This window comes from Sciurus carolinensis, chromosome X (genome assembly GCF_902686445.1).
Source record: "Sciurus carolinensis chromosome X, mSciCar1.2, whole genome shotgun sequence".
NCBI classification, from domain to species: domain Eukaryota; kingdom Metazoa; phylum Chordata; class Mammalia; order Rodentia; family Sciuridae; genus Sciurus; species Sciurus carolinensis.
In genome coordinates, this window is record NC_062232.1 from 12671767 (window position 1) to 12692294 (window position 20528).

Here is a 20528-nt window from a genome sequence, read left to right on the forward strand (position 1 = left end):
TGATCCAATGGGAACTGAATGTTTTCAATTAGGACGTTTCCATGGATACCATTAAACATGCCAAAATTTGTAGCCACAAGAGATTTTTTTCTTGCTTCAATATTGATTAAGAAATCTGAGAACAATCTCAAGAAGTGTAAGATGCAGGTGGAGGATAATCATTCTGTGGGTAGTATAAATTTGCTTTCCTCTCCCATGGTTAAAGGCTAGTCCAGAAAAATTCTAGGAAGTCAGCCAAGTCTATCAGCAGGATTTATGTCAAAAAAAAAAGTCCAGAAGGAAAGTGCATAGGGGTATTTCTTTTATCCCAGGTTTGTTTATTTATTAACATTTATTTAATATTTATTATTTATGTTAATTAACTTACATTTGTTTCTTATGTTATGGTTTCAGGCAATCACAGCATGGAAAAAAAGAACCATTCTTTTGTATCTGTCATTATGAGGAAAACATACTAAATAGTATTTGTAGACATCTTCGAATTGGTATCCCTCTGGAATGATTTACCTCAAATAGTACTCATTTTCTTTTTTAGTACAGGGTTCTTTACCAGGGTTCTCAGATCTCTAAGGATCTCTGGAATAGAATTCAAGGACTCTTAATCTCAGATAGAGAAAAAGTACACCTTCACTTTGATATTTAGCAGTTTTTTCTATTAATAAATGCAATGACATACAGTACTGTTATCCCTACCTGTGACTTTGTCTTCAGTAAATCACAGATATTTCATATTGTATCACAGCTGTTGCAGATATCTTGAAATATCATTTATGCTAATCACTACTTCAAAATTTTGGTAGTGTTAGTTACTGATAGTTCTTGATTTTTAATACCATAAATATATATATACATATTACTGTATCACAAATTAGCATTTTAATATTTTAATAGCTTTGAGAAAATGGCTTCCCTTGTTATCCTCTTTTATTTTGTACTTAAAAATAATATTCCTAAAAGGCATCCAGAAGGCTTTACATACTACCAAAGGGTCCCTGCAAAAAAAAAAAATTAACAACTCTTTCTCGAATGGAGTGCAGATTATAAGAGGTATCATAGGTTAATTTTGTGACTACAGTTTAGGAAACCAGTTTCCTACTTAAGTGCTTTTCACAGAAAATCTTTACAAATAACCCTGAAGGACTGGGAATGTGGCTCAGTGATAGAGCGCTTACCTATCATGTGAAAGGCCCCAGTTTCAATCCCCAGCATCCACAAAGCAAAAACAAAACAAAAGAAAAAAACCTGAAGATTGCAAGGGAATGCTTTCCTGCTGGCTTATGTACGGGGCCCTACAAAGAACTTTGCAGTTTCTTTTGACTTTTGTATAAGAATTTGATTTCAGGTGGAATGTTAAGGAATTTAAGAAGAAATGACATTTGAGCGTTGTGATGGGCTGCATTCATGTAGAACATTGTTAAATCCATGGGAAGGGAGAAAAGTCCCATTTGTTTTCTTATGAATTGTGGTAGAGATCAGTAATACTCTCAGAGAAGTTTCCCCAGACATTGTGACATGACCTCCTCCTTTTCCCATGCCATAATACTCTGTAGAGCAGATGTGGGGATTTGGCTGTCTCCTGGGAATTGGAACTCTGACACTTTCTTGTGGAGCTGTTCTCTGGCTTATCCGGTGGGAACTGACCTGAGATTTAGCAGTGAAACTGGGTCAGTCATGGCTGGGACCCAGAATGTGGAGGAAAATAGGCAAAATGATTGCAGGGTGGTTTAAATGAAACATCCTATCTGGCTTTCCCCCAGCATATTATTTTGGAAAATGTGGTAAGGAATTTGCTATGATGTGAGAGCATCGTTTTCATCTGTTATTTGATTGTGGGTAGTCTCTTTAATCACTAAAGTAGTTTTAGTAACCTTTTAATTTTCTCTAACAGAATGCTGAAAGAATACACAAAAGGAGAGGTAGTTGGTATTTGGTTCTGTGATAGGCATTATCTTGCAAAACTGCCAAACACTTTTTGTGAATCTTCAAATTCATTTTCACCTCCTTACCACGTTTGTGAATGTGGGTTGTCCACCGTCTTTTGTTTCCAATTACATTTTCTCCTTTTTCCCCTGTGGGAAAAGCAGTTCTTCAAAATATGATCAAGCACTGTACCCTGACATTATTGATTATCTTTATCTGTAGGCAAAAATTGCATTGCACATTTACTTTACAGTGATCTGGAAAAAAAAGGTATGACAACCTTTACAAAGGTAAACAAACACTTTATGTCTGTTCTGACAACTTTTTTTGGTAATAATGTTATTTAGCACAGAAGTCATGTACCATATAAGTTACCCTATTTAAAGTGTATAATTTGGTGGTTTTTCAGTATAATTTATAGAACTGTGTTGTTAATATTAGAACATTGTTGTAGTTTACATTTTCATCACCACTAACAAATAACTTCCAAATCCTTAAGTAGTTACTCCCCAATTTGCCCATCAGTTCCTTAACCTTAAGTCCTCTGCAGTTACTAATATACTTTCTGTGTCTAGGGATTTGATGATTCTGGCAATTTCATACAAATAGAATAGTGTAGTATGTGGTCTGTTGTTTCTCCCACTTAGCTTGCTAGGCAAGTGATCTGCCATAGCACATCCCAAGCCCTCCACTTTTTTTTTTTTTTTTTTGTATTGGTGATGGAACCCAGGGACACTTAACCACTGAGCCACATCCTCAGCCCTTTTTTATATTTATTTTGAAGGTGGGGTCTTGCTAAATTGCTGAGACTGGCTTTGAACTCATGATTCTCCTGCCTCAGTCTCCCGAGGCACTGGGATTACAGGTGTGCACCTGCCCCGATCCTTTTTGTTTTTTTAATTTTTTTTTGGACAGGGTCTTGCTAACTTGCCTAGACTGGCCTTGAACTTGTGATCCTCTGGGCTCAGCCTCCCAAGTAGCTGGGATTACAGATGTGAATGACCACACCTGGCTTTTACATATGTTAAATAGTTATTATTATATTATTATTATTATTATTATTATTGGATATTACAGATTGAACCCAGGGACACTTTACCACTGAGTTACATCCCCAGTGCTTCTTTAAAAATTTTATTTTTTATGTGTTATTTTTAGATATACATGACAGTAGGGTGTATTTTGACATATTATACATAGATGGAGTGCAACCCATTCCAATTTTGATCCCATTCCTGTGGCTGTACATGATGAGATGGGGTCTCACTAATTTGCTAGGGCCTTGCTAAGTCACTGAGGCTGACTTTGAACTTTTGATCCTCCTGCCTCAGGCTCCTGAGCTGCTGGGATTACAGATGTGCACCACTATGCCTGGCTGAGCCATCCATATTATAACATTTATCCATACTTCATTCCTTTTTATGGCCAAATAATAGTCCACTTTTTGGATATGCCACATTTTGTGTATTCCCCTGTTGATGGACATTTAGGTTGTTTCTACCTTCAACTGTTATGAATAATGTTGCTGTGAACATTCATGTACATGGTTTTATGTGGACATGTTTTTCTACTTTCTTGAGTATATGCCTGGAAGTCAGAGAGCTGAGATATAATTTGAATTAAATGTGGCAGAACCCCTCAAGCATTTTTAGAAACTATTTACTTCTGTAGAACACAGTTTGCAACCAGTGTTAAAGTGCAGAGTATTCTTTTTGTTTGTTGGGGAGTTATGGTTTGAATCTTGGTTTTATTGGCAGTGGTGTGAGTTTTATTAGTCACCTGTTCACAGATGTTCACATCTTTCTTTGTATTTAACATATTAGTTCCTCTAGAGGTTTTAGGAATTGATAGACTGTATTGTTGCTTAAAAAATTTCACTGTGTTTCTTGATATTAACTTTGGCCATGGATTTGCTTGTGCTAGTGGCCATAAGAGGAAGTGATGCATGCCTTCTTCTAAGCAAAAGCTTTAAGAGCTAACAAGTGGTTTGCCTTGTCTCTTTTCCTTCTATTATGATGGGTGATGTTCCAAGTACACACAGCTCCATCAACCTGGATACAGAATGAAAATGCTGTTAGGCAGAACCCCAATAGATTTTGTAGTATAAACAAGGAAAAAGTCATTTTAAGGCCTTAAAATTTGGTGACTATTTGATACATTAGTATGGTAGCCCTCAAGCAGAGATAATGTAGCACTCCAGCCCTGAGACATCTGCAGTGTCTGGAGAGGTTTTTTGATGATCCCAATTGGGGAGGGATTGTTGGTATCTGGTGGGTACAGTGTTCAGGACAGCCCTTACAACACTGAATTGTCTGGCCCCAGATGTCAGTAGTGTTAAGGCTAAGGAAACCCTACAGCTGGGCGCAATGGTGCATACCTGCAATCCTAGTGGCTCAGAAGGTTGAGGCAGGAGGATCACGAGTTCAAAGCCAGTCTCAGCAAAAGCGAGGTGCTAAGCAACTCAGTGAGACCCTGTCTCTAAATAAAACACAAAATAGGGCTGGGGATGTGACTCAGTGGTTGAGTGCCCCTGAGTTCAATCCGTGGTACCAGAAAAAAAAAGGAAACCCTGTGAAATAGTATAACTTTGTTTATCCTTATTAATGTAGGGGTGTTGAGAAGATTAAATGGAATAAATTATATAAAAACCTTAGCATAGAGGATGGCATTTTATTTTATAACCATTTGGCTGAGCCTGGCAGTAGTTGTGAGGTCTTTCCTTGCATCCATGGGAAACAAGGTCTTTTTGAACTTCCGTAGGATTCAACATTCAGTTTAATTGTAGTTGTGTTTATAAATCAAGGGTCATTTTTTAAAAAATTTGGCACCAAGCTCTTTTTATATATTTTGATTTTAAATAAGTATTATATATTGCCTTTACTCCATGTACAAACAGAGAAACAACATGTATCCCATTTGTTTACAATAAAAAAATAAGTATTATATGAAGTTGATACTCCTATACCATCTTGTTTTTGATAATGAAATTGAGGCTAAAATTAAGTAATTTGACCAAGATCATCAGTTTGTGGGAAGTGGGCCTCAAATTTGAAGTATATCTGTTTGCTTCCAGAATACTTTTCTTGCCATGTGTCTTACTACCTCTCTGGCATTAGTTTCAACATAAGAAGTAAAAGCAATTCCAGATTTATAGCATTTATATGTTGTATTAGTTAACTGTTGCTGTGTAACAGGTTACTCAAAGTTTAGTACTTTTCAAATAACAAATAGTTATTTTCTCACATAGTTTCTGAGAACCAGGGGTACAGGAGAAGACTCAGGTTCACCCTTGAGTTGCTATCAAGTTGTCATTCAGACTATAGCAATCTGAAGGTCTGATTTCAGCCAGGAGCATTTACTTCCATGATGGTGTGCTCATATGGTTGTGGACAAGAGGCTTTAAGTTGCTCTCGTGGGCCTCTCTTTAGGACTGCTTGAGTGCCTACATAACATGGAAGCTGGCCTCCCTCAGAGATCCAAGAGAGACAGCAAGGCAGAAACCACAATATTTCTTATGATGTAATCTCAAAAGGTCATATCTTATCACTTCTGCCTTATACTGTTGATCACACAGACAACACTGATACAATGGGAACAAGACGATACAAGGATGTCATGAATATTATAAGGTCCAGATCATTGGGGATATTTAAAGAAAATTTTTTTTAGTTGTAGATGGACAACTTTATTTATTTATTTATTTATTTATTTTTATGTGGTGCCAAGGATTGAACCCAGGACCTCACTTGTGCTAGGCAAGCGCTCTGCCACTGTGCCACAGCCTGAGCCCCATTGAGGGTAATTTTAGAGACTGGTTATCATATGTGTAGGATCCTCACTTCACATAGTTGCAAAATTATAAATTATACTTGCTTTTCATATTACAAAATTCTAAACACTTATTTCATACTTTAAAATTTTCAAATCACTTAACAATGGGAATGAAATATAAATTTACTTTTCTAAATATTGTGCAAAATAAAATATTTTGTAACATAAAAATAATATAAAATCCATAATATAAATACTTCATTTAGGGTAGTAAATATTTTAAAAATTTCAATTGACATATAATTGTGCATTTATCAGATGTGTGTGATATTTCAGTACATTTATACAGATTAGTTTAATTGGCATAACCATCACCTCAAATATTTATCATTTCCTAATTTTTAGCTAGGAATATTCAAAATACTCTCTGTAGCTATTTTGAAATAATTCTTGTAATTCTAGTTATCTTTCTGTGCTACAAAGCATTAGAAGTTATTCATCCTATCTGTGCTCCTCTACCTGCTAGTCATTCTGTCTGCTTTGAAGTATTTTTTTGGCAGTGCTAAAGATTAAACCCAGGACCTCATGCATTCTAGGCAGGTAAACTACCACCAATTTTTTGGGGGGACGTGGGGGTACTGGGAATTTAACCCAAGGACAATTTACCACTGAACTATGTTTAAACACTTAATTAATTTTATTTTGAGACAGGGTTTTGGTGAGTTTCTGAGACTGGCCTCAAACTTGTGATCCCCCTGACTCAGACTCCTGAGTCTCTGGGATTACAGGCGTGTGCCAGTGTGCCTCAGTGATTTGGTTTTTAAGATGGACTAGCCTTCTTTTTTTCCTGGACAGTCTTCCTGTATCAAACACTGAATTCTTAAATTTTCCTAAGTCCCTTCAATTTTCTTTATTTTTATTGCTCATTTGATATTTGAATGCCAGCCAAAGCATAAGGTATTTAAGGACTGGGTAGTCTCCATGGACACTTCTTGTAGGAGCCCTTCCTTTTTTTTTTTTTTGGGGGGGGGACATTATAATTTTACATGATTGCAAGCTTCATTTCAACAATTTCCTAAATCCATGTAACATAGTTTTTGCTCTATTTCAATTCCAGTACTACCTCTTTCTCTTCCCTCCTCCCTCCTGATCTCCTTCCTCTGCTCTGTTGATCTTCTTTATTATTGATTAATCAAATTATTTATTTATTTATTTTTGGTAGTGGGGATTGAACCCAGGGCGCTCAACCACTGAGTCACATCTTCAGCCCTTTTTATTTTTATTTCGAGACAGAGTCTCACTGTTGCTCAGGGTCTTGCTAAGTTGCTGAGGCTGACTTTTGATCCTCCTGCCTCAGCCTCCCAAGCTGCTGGGTTTACAGGCACCTGCCACAGCCCCCGGCATTAAATTGTTTTTAAAATTGGTAATGTTACTTAAATATAAAAGTGGAATTCATTGTAACATTCATACATGCACATAGCATAATTCTGTTAGTTTCATTCTGCAGTTCTTCCTCTTTCCTGTCCTTCCTTCTATACCCTTCATCTTGTTCTTCCATTCCAGTGTCTTTTTGATTTTCATGAAATCCCTCCCTGTTTTGAATTGTTTATTTCTCTGTAGTTTCTGTGTGAGAGAAAACATTTGATTCTCGACTTTCTGAGTCTCAGTTCACCTAGCATGATGTTCCCCAGTTACATTCACTTACCAGTAAATGACAATTTCATTCTTCTCTATAACTGGGTGTAGATAGCTCCATTGTATAAATATATACCATATTTTATTTATCCATTCATCTGTTGAGGGACACTAAGTTGGTTCCATAATACGGCTATTGTGAATTGTGCTGCTATAAACATGGGGTATGTGTGTATCACTTTAGTATGCTGATTTTACTCCTCTTGGATAAATACCAAAGGGTGGGGTAGCTTGATCAAATGGTGGGTCCTTTCCTAGTTTTTTCTTTTTTCCTTCCTAGTCTTTTGAGGAATCTTCATACTGCTTTCCAGAGTAGTTGTACTAATTTACTTTCCCATTGACAATGCCTGAGTGTACCTCCCCCCACATCCTCATCAGCATTTATTGTTATTTATATTTATTTATATTCTTGTTATTTATATTTATTTATATTCTTGATGATTGCCAGTCTAACTGGAGTGAGATAAAATCTCAGTGTAGTTTTGATTTGCATTTCCCTGATGGCTAAGGATGTTGATCATTTTGTTGATGTTGATCATTTTTGTTGGATATTGCATTTCTACTTTTGACAAATGTCTCCTTAGTTCATTTGCCCATTTATTGATTGGGTTATTATTATTTTTTGGTATTACATTTTTTGAATTCTTTAGATATTGTAGATATTAATCTCCTGTTGGAGGAGTTGCTCATAAAGATTTCCCATCATCCTGTAGGCTCTCTCTTCATGCTCTTATTTCCTTTGCTGTGCAGAAGCTTTTAACTTGATGGCATCCTACTTACTGATTCTTGGCTTTATTTCTTGAACTTTAAATGTTCTAAAGGAAGTTGGTGCCTGTACCAGTATGTTGGAGTGGTCACCCTATGTTTTCTTCTAGTAGTTTCATATTTCTGATTCAATTCCTAGGTCTTTGAATGACTTTGAGTTGACTGTTGTGCAGGGTAAGTGATAGGGATCAAACTTCATTCTTCTACATATGGATATCTACTTTTCTTAGCACTATTTGTTAAAAGGCTATCTTAATTGTATGTTTTTGGTCAGATGATTGTATTTATATGGATGTGTCTCTGTGTATTCTATTATATTCCATTGATCTTCATGTTTGTTTTTATGCCAATACCATGTTTTCTTTTTAATAGCTCTGTACTATAGTTTGAGATCAGGTGTTGTGATACCTCTAGCCTTGTCCTTCATGCTTAGTTTTGCTCTGAGTATTTGGGTCTTTTATTCTTCCATATGAATTTTAGGACTTTTTTTTTCTAGTTCTGTGAAGAATGTCATTGGTACTTTGATGGGCACTGTATTGAATCTTTGCTTGTCACTTTTGGTAGTATGACCATTTTGACAATTTTAATTTTGCCTATTCAAGAACATGGGAGGTTTGGGGACTGGGGATATAGCTCAGTTGGTAGAGTGCTGGCCTAGCATGCACAAGGCCCTGGGTTCAATCCCCAGCACCCCCGCCCCCCAAGAAAAAGAGCTTGGGAGATCTTTTCATCTTCTAAGGTCTTCTTCAACGTTTAATAGTTTTCACTGTAAAGGTCTTTCACCTCCTGAATTATATTTCCCAAGTGGTTTTGTTTTGAAGTTACTATGAACAGAATAGTTTTCCTGATTTCTTTCTCTGCAGATTCATTGGAGTATATTGTATATTGATCTTGTATCCTACTACTTTGACTTTGTTTATCAGCTCAACAATTCTCTTGTGGAGTTCTTTGGGTCCTTAAGATAAAGGATCATATCGTTAGCAAACATGATTTGACTTCCTGATTGTGTCCCTTTAATTTCCTTCTCTTACCTGATTGCTCTGGCTAGAGTTTTAAGAACTATATTGAATAGGAGTAGTGAGAGTGGATATCCTTTTCTTGTTCCTGATTTTAGAAGAAATTCTTCCAGTTTTTTTTCCTTTCAGTGTGATTTTGGCTTTGTGTTTGTAATATATAACCTTTATAATGTTAAGGTAAGTTTTTTCTATACCTAGTTTCTTCAGGGTTTTTTAACATTAATGGGTGTTAAATTTTTCTGTATCTATTGAGATGGTCATATAATTCTTGTCCTTAATTCTATTTATGTGGTGAATTACATTCATTGATTTTCATATGTTGAATCAACATTGTATCACTGGAATGATACACATTTGGACATAGTGTACAATATTATTAAGCTCTTTCTGAATGTGGATTGCTGATATTAAGAATTTTTGCATATGTGTTCATCAAGGATATTGGCCTGTAGTTTTCTTTCCTTGGTGTGTATCTGGTGTTGGTATCAGGGTGATACTGGTTTTATAGAATGAAGTTGGGAGTGTTCCTTCCTTTTGATTTCATGGAATAATTTGAGGAATATTGGCACTTGTTCATCTTTAAAGGTGTGATAGAACTTGGCTGAGACTCTGGTTCTGGGCTTTTATTTTTGGAAGGCTTTTAATTGTTGCTTCAATCTCATTGCTTGATATTGCTCTAAAGAAGTTTTCTATGTCCTCTTGGTTCAATTTGGGTAGGTCTTATGTGTCTAGAAATTCATCAATATCTTGTATATTTTCCAGTTTATTACAGTGTAAAGTTTCAAAATTCGTTCCTAATGATCCTCTGAATTTTAGAAGTGTCTCCTTTTTCATCTCTAGTTTTATTGATTTGGGTCTTCTCTGTCTTTTGGTTAGTTTTACTAAGGGTTTCTTTTCAAAGAACCCACTGTGTTGTAGATCCTTTGTACTTCTATTTTCAATTTCATTAATTTCAGCTGTGATCTTTAGTATTTCCTATCTTCTGATTTTGGAATTAATTTGTTCTTGCATTTGTAGGGCTTTGATGGATAACATTAGATTATTTATTTGGGATCTTTCTGTTTTTACTTTTGTAACTCAGTGCTACAAATGTTCCTCTTAGAACTGCCTTGATACTGTCCCAGTGATTTTGATGTCCTGTCTCTGTTCTCACTTGTTTTTTCAGAATTTTTGATTTCTTTTCATTCAAAAGTATATCATTCAATCTTTCCATGTTAAATGGTTTATTTTTTTTTTATCTTGTTAGGGATTTTAATTTTGGGGGAGGTACCAGGGATTGAACTTAGGGGCACTCGACCACTGAGTCACATCCCAGCCCTATTTTGTATTTTATTTAGAGACAGGGTCTCACTAAGTTGCTTAACACCTTACTTTTTGCTGAGCCTGGCTTTGAACTCATGATCCTCCATAAGTTTATTCCTTTATGATCTGACAGGATGTAAGGAATTATCTTTATTTTTTGTATTTGCTAATACTTGCTTTGTGTCCTAAAATGTGGTCTGTTTTAGAGAAGGTTTCATGTATAGCTGAAAAGAACATGATTTCAGTGATGATGGGAAATATTCTATAGATGTCTGTTAGGCCCATTTGATTAATAGTTCTGAGGCGTCTTTACTTAGTTTATGCCTGGAAGACCTCTCTTGGTGAGAGAGTTGTGTTGAAGTCACCTAGTATTGTATTGTGTTCTTTATATTGAGTAGGGTTTGTTTTAGGTACATGGATGCACTGACATTTGTGGCACACATATTTACAATCATTTTAACTTTTTGTTGGATGAATCCCTTAGCCATATAAAGTGATCAGCTTTGTCTCTTTTTATTCATTTTGACTTCCAAGTGTATTCTGTCAAATATGAGAGTAATCTTCTCCTGTTTGCTTTCAGTCTTCATTTGCATGGTATATATTTTTCCAGCCTTTTACTTTTAGCCTGTGAATGGTAGATGTCTTTGCCTCTGAGTCTTTATAGACAACAAATGATTGGCTCTTTTTTTTTTTTTAATACCAGGGATTTAAACCAAGGGCACTTAACCACTGAGCCACATCCCCAGTCCTTTATATTTTTATTTTGAGACGGGATTTAACTAAGTGGCCAAGTCTCTCCTTAAACTTGTTATTCTCCTATGTGCCCTCCCAAGCTGGGATTACAGGTCTGTGCCACCATGCCGGTCTTTTTTTTTTTTTTTTTTTCTTTTAATTCCCTCTGCTAATCTATGTCTTTTGGTCGAATAGCTTAGGTTATTTATGTTCAGTGTTATTATATAGAGATGATTTTATTCCCTGCCATTTTGATTATTTCTAATACTTAATTCAGACTTGATTCTCCTTTTATTCATCTTCTTCTAGTGAGATTTCAACCATATGTGGACTCTCACTTTATTTTTCATTCTGTTATTTATACTATTTCATTAAGTATGTTTTTGTAGTGTTGGTTCATGGTTATGAACTCATTTAGTTTCTTTTAGCATGGTTAAGTTTTTATTTCATCTTTAATTCTGAGGGATAACTTTACTGATTGTAGCAATTTTGGTTGACACCTGTTATCTTTTCCACATTTGGTAAATATTATTCAAGCCATCCTGGTTTTTAGAATCCAGGCTTAGAGATAATAGAAAGCCTAGTTTGTTTACCTCTAAAATGTGACCTGCCTTTTTTCTCTTGCAGCTTTTAATATTTTATCCTTGTTCGGTATATTAAACATTTTAATTATAATGTGCCTCAGAGAGGATTTTTTTTCTTTTGGGTATTAGGGACTTAACCCAATGATGCTTTACCCCTGAGTTACATAGTTACATCCCCAGTCCTTTTTTTTTTTTCTTTTGAGACAGGGTCTTAGTAAGTTGCTTAGGGCCTCACTAAGTTGCTGAGGCTGGTCTCAAACTTGTGATCTTTCTACTTCAGCTGCTCAAGTTGGGGACTACAGGTGTGCGCCACCAATACCCTATGTGAATTTCTATCTTGGATTGCACCCAGAGACACAGTACTACATCCTCTTCCCCACCCCCTTTTTGAGACTTGGTCTCACTAAGCTTTTAAGACTGGTCTTGAACTTGCAATTTTCTTGCCTCAGCCTATTGAGTAGCTGGGATTACAGGTGTGTGCTCAGGTAGCCTTTCCTTTTTTACATTAAGTTCTGCTGAGAGGTAGCTCCTTGCCGTTAATGTGTGGTGTCATCAGTTTGGCTTTTGGGAAGGGGCTTTGCCTAAACGAATCAGAACTAAGTTTTTTTCTAGCTATCTTGGAGGTTAGGTTAAGTTTTCCTGAAACTTGATAATGTTAACTGGTTCTCTTCTTAAAGAAGTTCAACTACGCTTTTGTTCATTACACTTGGTTTTGTACTTTGAGGCATAAAAGGGCCCTGATGGACTACTGAAGTATATGGATTTACTGTGTGTAATCGTGCAACCATGAAATCAAAAATGTTTCCACCTCAGGAATCAACCTATCACTTTTAACCACATTTGATTGCATTGGCTTAGAGCTTTTTCCTCTCTTCAAGTATTTTCCTTTTTCTTTCCAAAGTGTTTAGTTAGATGTGACCAATTCTACACGGAGGCTGACTCACTCACATTCTTGATTCCTGTTGTCCCAGTGTCATGCTTCATTTATACAGTGATAGTTTTTCTTTACTTTATCTGTTGACTTGATGCCATGTGCATCATATTTTTTCTTTGACATAGGAAAGATTGAAAAGAAATCCATGATTTGAAGAAAACTTGTAAAAGTTAAAAACTTTGTCAAAGGGGGCTGGGGTTGTGGCTCAGTGGTAGAGCAATTGCCTAGCATGTGCGAGGCACTGAGTTCGATTCTCAGCACCGCATATAAGCAAATAAATAAAAATAAATAAAGGTCCATCGACAACTAAAAATATTAAAAAAAAAAACACTTTGTCAAAGAGGCAGCTTTAATTTTCACTGTAGCCAGAATAAGTAAACCCTGATGGGAAGACTTGCTTTCTCATGTCACACTGCCCAGTGTAGGTGCCCAGAGCAATCAAGGTCAAGCTGGTCACTAGTACTGCTTTTGCTCTTACGTATAGAAGGGTACAGTTTTTTCTTACCAAAATTAATAGATGTTATAATAAAAACAAGGCAGTCACACAGTTGTCTATATGGATGGTGGAAAGGGGGGGTTGTTCCCTGTATTTGAATGTTAGGAAGCTGGATTTTTTTGTAATTCTAAGTTATTATTTATTTTAAGAATTTTTTTGTCATTATAAATGAATGATCAGTGCTATTTTCTGATCCTGAGGATTCGTGGACAGTCTTTTATTTTTCCTCTCTCTCTCTCTGGTGTTGGGGATTGAACTCAGGTCCTTATAGCTGCTAGGGAAGTGCTCTACCACTGAGCTGTATCCCCAACCATTTCTTTTTGAAATGGTCCAGAATGAGAATAAAAATTATTATTAAAATCAGTTTGAAAGACTGATATGCTATGTTCTATCAAGGAATCTTAATGCAATTTATATGTTGTGTTTTTACCTTAGGGAATAGCATTCTTAAGAGCTGACTTTTATTTTGAACTTTCTAATGTATGTCAGCTTATGTCAGCTCATGAGCGTATTTTCTTCTGTGCATCATGTTATATTGGGACTTGGATGGAATGTAAATCTTTTATTGGCCTAAATCTGAGTCTAATCCTCTCCATGGTTTTGGTAGAAAATCAATTTCCTCTGCTCTGTCAAGATTTTTCAGGTCAGTGCTCTTTGGAAGTTTTCCAATTCTCTTAGATTAAAATAGATTTTTTTCTGTACTACATACTGGTATCAGTTAGTAGGACACTGGAATCTAGAGACTGAGATAATAGAAGTTGATGAGATGTGTATATGCATGCTTTTATATCAGTCAACTTGTAGCACATTGCATCTTTGAGGAGTAGATGACTGTCCTCGCTTTCAAAGGTATCGTTTCAGGAAGAAGTGTTAGTGATACATGAAGGTGAGACTGTGCACTCAACTTTAATTAGTTCTGCTTGATGACCTGCTCACTGACTCACTAAAGTTACCTCCTCATTAGAGATGAATGGAAAGCAGAAACTACTTGTGTCCCACTCAGTCCATTTCACTAGTATGGGCCATTGGAACTTTCTTAGTTTTAGTATTGAATGTTGCACATCCCAGGACCCCCCTCAGTTTCAGGAAAATCAGGATTATTAGTCACCCTAGCAGTGAAAGCAAGGAGATGGATCGTTTGGAACTGGCATTTACCTTTGTAGATTTTTTTTTCTTTTTAGATATTTTAAGGAGGGTTTTAATGTAGACATGTGGCTCCTTGCTGCCCAGTGATGCTAGTAGGTTAATGATTCTACTTTGATTTAACTGAAAAAAATATAATGGAAAGAGAAGAGATAGATGTTTTTCTGTCTTTTGAACCTAAAGGATACAATTAGGGGATGTTTTGGTTAAAATTATTTTAATTAATTAAATTAATTACTTTTTTGCAATACTGGGGATGGAACTCAGGGATGCTCTATCACTGAGCTACATCCCCAGTGATGTTTATTTTTTAATTTTGAGTCAGGTTCTAACTATGTTGATCTGACTGGCTTTGAACTTGGCAATCTTCCTGCCTCAACCTCCCAAGTCACTGGCATTATGGGAGTGTGCCACTGTGCCCAGAAAAAAGGTTATTACATTAATGTTATTTTTATCTTTCTCCTGAATGATGCAAGGACCTTAACTCCACTTATCCTTGCTCCCAATTTCTGGTATTTTTACCATATGTTTTAGTACTATATATTAAACTTCACAAGACATTATTATTTATGCAGGTGTTGTTATTTAGGTCAGAGGTCAGCAAACATTTTTATTAAGGCCAGATGGTAAATATATTAGTCTCTGTAGGCCATATTGTCTCTGTCACAGCTGCTCAGGTTTGCTGCTCTGGTACCAAAGTGGCTGTAGACAATATGTATATTATTATGTTTGCCTGTATTTATTTATACAAACAGGCAGTAGCCCAGATTTGGTCTTTAGGCCAAGTCCCAATTTAGATTTGTTGACATAGTTATTATTTTATTGTCCTTTCATCCTTTTTTTACATCCTTGAGTTTCTATCTGGAATAATTTTGGTTTTGGTACTGGGGACTGAACCTGGGATTTGCACATGCTGAGTACATGTTCTATCACTGATTTATACTCTTAGCCCCTGGGATCATTTTTAAGGCAAGGATGTTTGCTCCCATCATTGTTTTTCAACACTGTTCTGGTAATTCTAGCCAGTGTAATAAGGCAAGAAAAAGAAATAAAAGGCACACAGATCAGAAGGGGATCCCCCCTCAAAAATACAAACTATCCCTATTTACAGATGGCACAATTATCTATACAGAAAATCCCAAGGAATCTACAAAATAATCCTGGAACTAATAAGTGAAATCAGCAAGGTCTAAGGATAAGAGAAAAATGTTCAGAAATGAATTGTATTTTTATATATAAGCCATGAACACATGGACACTGAAATAAAAAAATATAATACCTGGGTCAGAGTGTGGCTTGGAGTAGAGTGCTTGCCTTGTATGCACAAGGTCATCGATTCAGTCCCTATCACTAAGAAAAAAATGTGTGTGTGTGTGTGTGTGTGTGTGTGTGTGGTATGTGTATTCATATAACACAGGGAGGGAATGCCATTCACAGTCACTCAAAACTACTTGATTGTAAATCTAACCAACAATGCACAGAATTGTACACTGAAACACACATAATGCTGATGAAAGAAATCAAAGAAGCTCTAAATAGTTGGAGAGACCATAATATGTTCATGGATCAGAGGACAGTAAACATGTTAATTCCATGAAAATCAATATATGTTTAATGTAATTCCTATAAAAATTTTAGCAGGATTATTTTTGTAGATGTAGATAATATTTAAAATTTTATATGGAATGGCAAATGAACTATAATAGCTAAAATATTTTTTTAAATTAGGGAATTGAACCAAAGGGTGCTTAACTACTCAGCCACATCCTCTGTCCTTTTCACTTTTTATTTTGAGATAGGGTCTTGCTAAGTTGGTTAGGGCCTGGCTAAGTTGCTGAAGTTGGCTTTGAATTTGCAATTTTCCTGCCTTAGCCTCTGATCTGGTAGGATTATAGGTGTTGTGATCACTGTGCCTGGCTAAAATAATTTCGATAAGAATAAAACAGGAAGAATAAATCTGCCTGATTTTATGACTTACAATATAACTATAGTAGTCAAGACCATGTGATATTGGTGGAGGAATAGAAACATAGATCAATGGAATAGGTCAGTGAACTTAGACCCACAGAAATATGATCAAATGAAATCTCAATCTCTCTCTTCTCTCTCTTCTCTCTCTCTTCTCTCTCCTCTCTCTCTCTCTCTCTTTCTCTGTGGAGGTGAAGTGTTGCTTTATTGTCCAGGTCTTTAACTCCTGGGCTCAAGTGATTCTCCTGTCCTCACCTTCCTGAATGGCTGGAAACACAGGCACATACCACCATGTTGGACTTTTTTAAAATTTATTTTTTATTAGCACATTAATCCCAAATATTAATGAGGTTCAGTGATATTTTCGTGCATGCATGTGGCATGCATTATCAAATCCAACCACCCTCCCTCCAGTCTTTCCAGTCTCTAGCCATCAGTATTGTACTTTCATGCTGACTTCTTTTTGGGGGATTACTGGGGATTGAACCCAGGGTGTTTAACCACTGAACTACATTTCTAGCCCTTTTTATGTTTTATTAGAGACAGAGTCTTGCTGAATTGCTATGTGCCTTACTGAATTGCTGATACTGGCTTTAAACTCTCAGTCCTCCTGCCTCAGCCTCCTGAGCTGCTGGGATCACAAGCATGCGCCACTGCACCCAGCCATTTGTATTTCATTTTTTTGAGCAGTATCTATTCAGATCATTTGCTCATTTTTAAATTGGATTACTTTTTTTTGTGGTGCTGGGAATTGAACCCAGGGCCTTGTGCATGCGAGGCAAGCACTCTACCAACTGAGCTACAACCCCAGTCCCTACTTGTTTGTTTTTTAAACCTTCTTTGAGTTCCTTATGTATTCTGGATATTAGTCCTCTGTCAGATGAATAGTTGACAATATTTTCTCTCATTTTTTAAGATGTCTATTCCTGTTATTCACAGTGAAATAGAGAACAGAGTGAAGCTTTGATGTTTTTGACAAAAATTCTAAAGCAGTTAAACAGAAAAGGAAAGATAGGCTTTTCAACAAATGGTGCTAGAAAAATTGACCATCAATAGGCAAAAACAAATTCCTTGACCTAAACCTCATACCTTATACCAAAGACAGCTAAAAATGGATCACAAACTTAAATGCAAAAGTATAAAACTTATAAAAATACAAGAAATTCTTCAGGACCAAGAATTCTTAGATCTGACACTGAGGATGCAATCCATAATAGAAAGATTGATGAATTGGACCCTCATGAAAATTAAGAACTTTACTTGAGAAAGACCTCATAAAAGGATATAAAGACAAATTCCAGAGTGTGAGGAAATATTTGCAAATGACATGTCTTGATGTGCAATGATGTGGTGTGGAATTATTATGTTCAGCATCATTAGCCATTAGGCAAATGAGAAAACCACAGTGAGATATCACTTCATAACCTATCAGAATGACTAAAATGGTAAACAGGTGACATCATCAAATGCTGGCAGGAATGTAGAGAAACTGGATCATTGTACCTTGCTGAAGGTAATACAAAATGATACAGCCTCACTGTGCTTGACTTTTTCCTCAAGTACTTCTAATTTGGGATGCTCTTCACTCTTTGTCCTTTGAGTGTCTCTTGCCTCTGTTTTTTGTTAGGCATAAAATTAATTTCTTCATTTCAGTTCCAAGGTCTTTTCCAAGCATAGTTAATTTTTATGATCTCATTTTTGTAGTGGGTTTTTCACCAAAGGCAGGGTGTCTGTTTTTCCTGAGTGATTTTTCTCTTTGCCTCTGTGATTGAGAATTCTAGTTGCCCCCTGACTTTTATTACCTTCTTCTCCTTTGCAATAAAAACTCCAGTTTTGAGCTTGGCAAATGGTTGTCCAGAGTAAAGGTTGCACTGCCCAGATTTCACTATAGCTAGGTGTGGCTTTGTGGTAAGTATGATCCTTCCGTTTTGATTGAACCACAAAAGAAATGGAGCTATCAATTAGCTTAATAAACACATAGTGAATAGGCAAAATAAAATACTTGTTATATAGCTGTATGTTCTGCATTGAATTGTGTCTTCCCAAAAAGTTATGTTGATATCCTAACCCTTAGTACTGCAGAACATGACCTTATTTGGAAATAGGGTCTTGGAGATAAATCAAATCAAGATGAATCATTGCAGTAAGGTGGGACTGTAATCCAATATGATTAGTTTTGTTATAAGAAGACAGCCATGTGACGACACAGTCACACATGAAAGCCATTTGAAGACAAAGGTTAGAGTGATGATTTACAAGTCAAGGAACTTCTGAGACTATTAAGAAACTTAGGGTGAGGCATGGAACTGATTCTACCTCAGAGCCCCCAGAAGGAACCAAACCTGCTGACACCTTGAGATTGGATTTCAAGCCTCCAGAACTATAAGACAATAATATATGTCATTGTTTTAAGTCACTTTGTGGCTTTTTGTTACAGCAACCATAGGAAACCAATACACTTTTGTTTGCAGAATTCTTTTGGGAAGTTATATTCTGAATGTTTCTGTTCTCCTCAAATTCTTATGTTGAAGCCTAATCTCCAAAGTAATAGTATTAAGAGGGGGACCTTCAGGAGTCTATTAGTTCATGTGGGTAGGGCTGTCATCCATCTATGTCATAGATAACCTTCACCAGACTCTGAATCTGCTGGCACCTTGATCTTGGACTTCTCAGTCTGCAGAACTGTAAGAAATAAATTTCTATTGTGTATGAGTTACCCATGTAAGGTATTTTGTAGCAGCCCAATGGACTAAGACATGGGGTATTTTAAAAAATGTTTTGAACATTCAGAGACTTCTTAATTGTGAGTCTTGAGATGTTTGGACTGTGCCTTTTTTACTGGAAAAATCTCACTGTACCAAACATAGACATTCATCATTGCTCCAAAGCTAGCTTCCTTATATTTTTATTGCTGACTTGATCTTCTTGAATGCCAGCCAAAGTATAAGGTGAATGGAAGATGCAAGAACTGGGTGGTTTCCATGGAAACTTCTTGCAGAATCCTTTCCTTTCTCTTTTTAACAGTTGTCAGGGAAACATGTAGTTTCAATTGGTGGGGTCTGCCAATTTGAGTGGCTCTTGGAAAGGGGGGATTTAGTTAAACCTTTTCAAGATCTGAATAAACAAATTCAGAGCAGAGATTTAAAAGATTCCTTTAAAGTTATGTCAGGTTTTTCTGTAATTTAGGGCCATTAACCCGTTTTCTGTGTGAAGTGATCAAACTATCCATTTGTTCATATGCAGCAACTGTCCTTTGAGCTTTGAGGGAGGAAAAATTGAGCTTCAGAAACAGAGAACCAAAACCAGAGAGCTGATGTTCACATGCCATATGATTCTAGCCAGTGCTCTTTAGCATGCCCTACAGTATGAGAGATCCAAGGGACCTGACCTGTACAAACTGTTTACAGGCTGCTAAGTTTGCTGGCTCATCACTGTGTTATTGCTTCTAGTTAGCTGTTGTTGAATCAGTCACTGGAGTTGGTGGCTGTATATGGAAGTGGTGGTAAGAGCACAGATTCTAGGTATGAGCAGTCCTAATAAATGAGAATTCCCTAGGGTTCTATTGTACAGCTTCCCCATTGTGCTCTTTATCAAGCAGTCAGACATGGTAGATTGCAAAATGCCTACAATACTTTGCAACTCTTCCCATTAGAGGTGGAACTTGTTTCCCCTTCCCTAGGATCTTGTTTGGCCTTGTGATTTGGTTTAACCATAGAATATAGAAGTGACCTTGTGCAGGTTTTTAGCCTAGGTATGAGGAAGCATTTCAGTTTCTTACTGCTTTGGGAACTCTGCCAACATGTAAAAAATCCTAGATTGGGCTGGAGGAAGATACCATGTGGTGGAAAGTAGAGGCAACCTAAAGCCAACTGTAGAAGCAAAGTGAGTCCAGTGGCACCTGACCCAGATCATTATAGTTGCTTAGCTGAACTCAGCCCAATTGCTGAGTCCCAGAATTTTGAACCGAAAAATGTTGCTTTAAGGCATTTGGGTTTTGGGATGGGTTGTATGCAGTAGATAATGATATAGCCAAGTTTGGAAGCTCTGGAATGATGAAGGCTCACCTTTAATCTGCCCCCTGTAACATCCATGATTCTTAGTAACATAGCTCCATTAGCATCAGAAATTGCTTGTGGCTATTTAATCAGAAAAGGAGTTCTCTTTTTCTCCTGGAAAGCCTAGAGGAGAATTGAAAAATCCAC

At 36.5% G+C, this 20528-nt stretch overlaps 1 protein-coding gene and 2 non-coding genes across 8 annotated transcripts in view; 2 read left to right on the forward strand and 1 right to left on the reverse strand.

Annotated features, from left to right (window-relative positions):
* The window catches only part of Reps2 (RALBP1 associated Eps domain containing 2), a 208361-nt gene that overhangs the window by 26859 nt on the left and 160974 nt on the right, over positions 1-20528 (forward strand). The gene's annotated exons all lie outside the window — the stretch shown is intronic.
* Trnaa-agc (transfer RNA alanine (anticodon AGC)) lies at positions 8775-8847 on the forward strand. The gene has a single exon. It is a non-coding gene; the product is annotated as a tRNA-Ala (tRNA).
* Trnaa-cgc (transfer RNA alanine (anticodon CGC)) lies at positions 17063-17136 on the reverse strand. The gene has a single exon. It is a non-coding gene; the product is annotated as a tRNA-Ala (tRNA).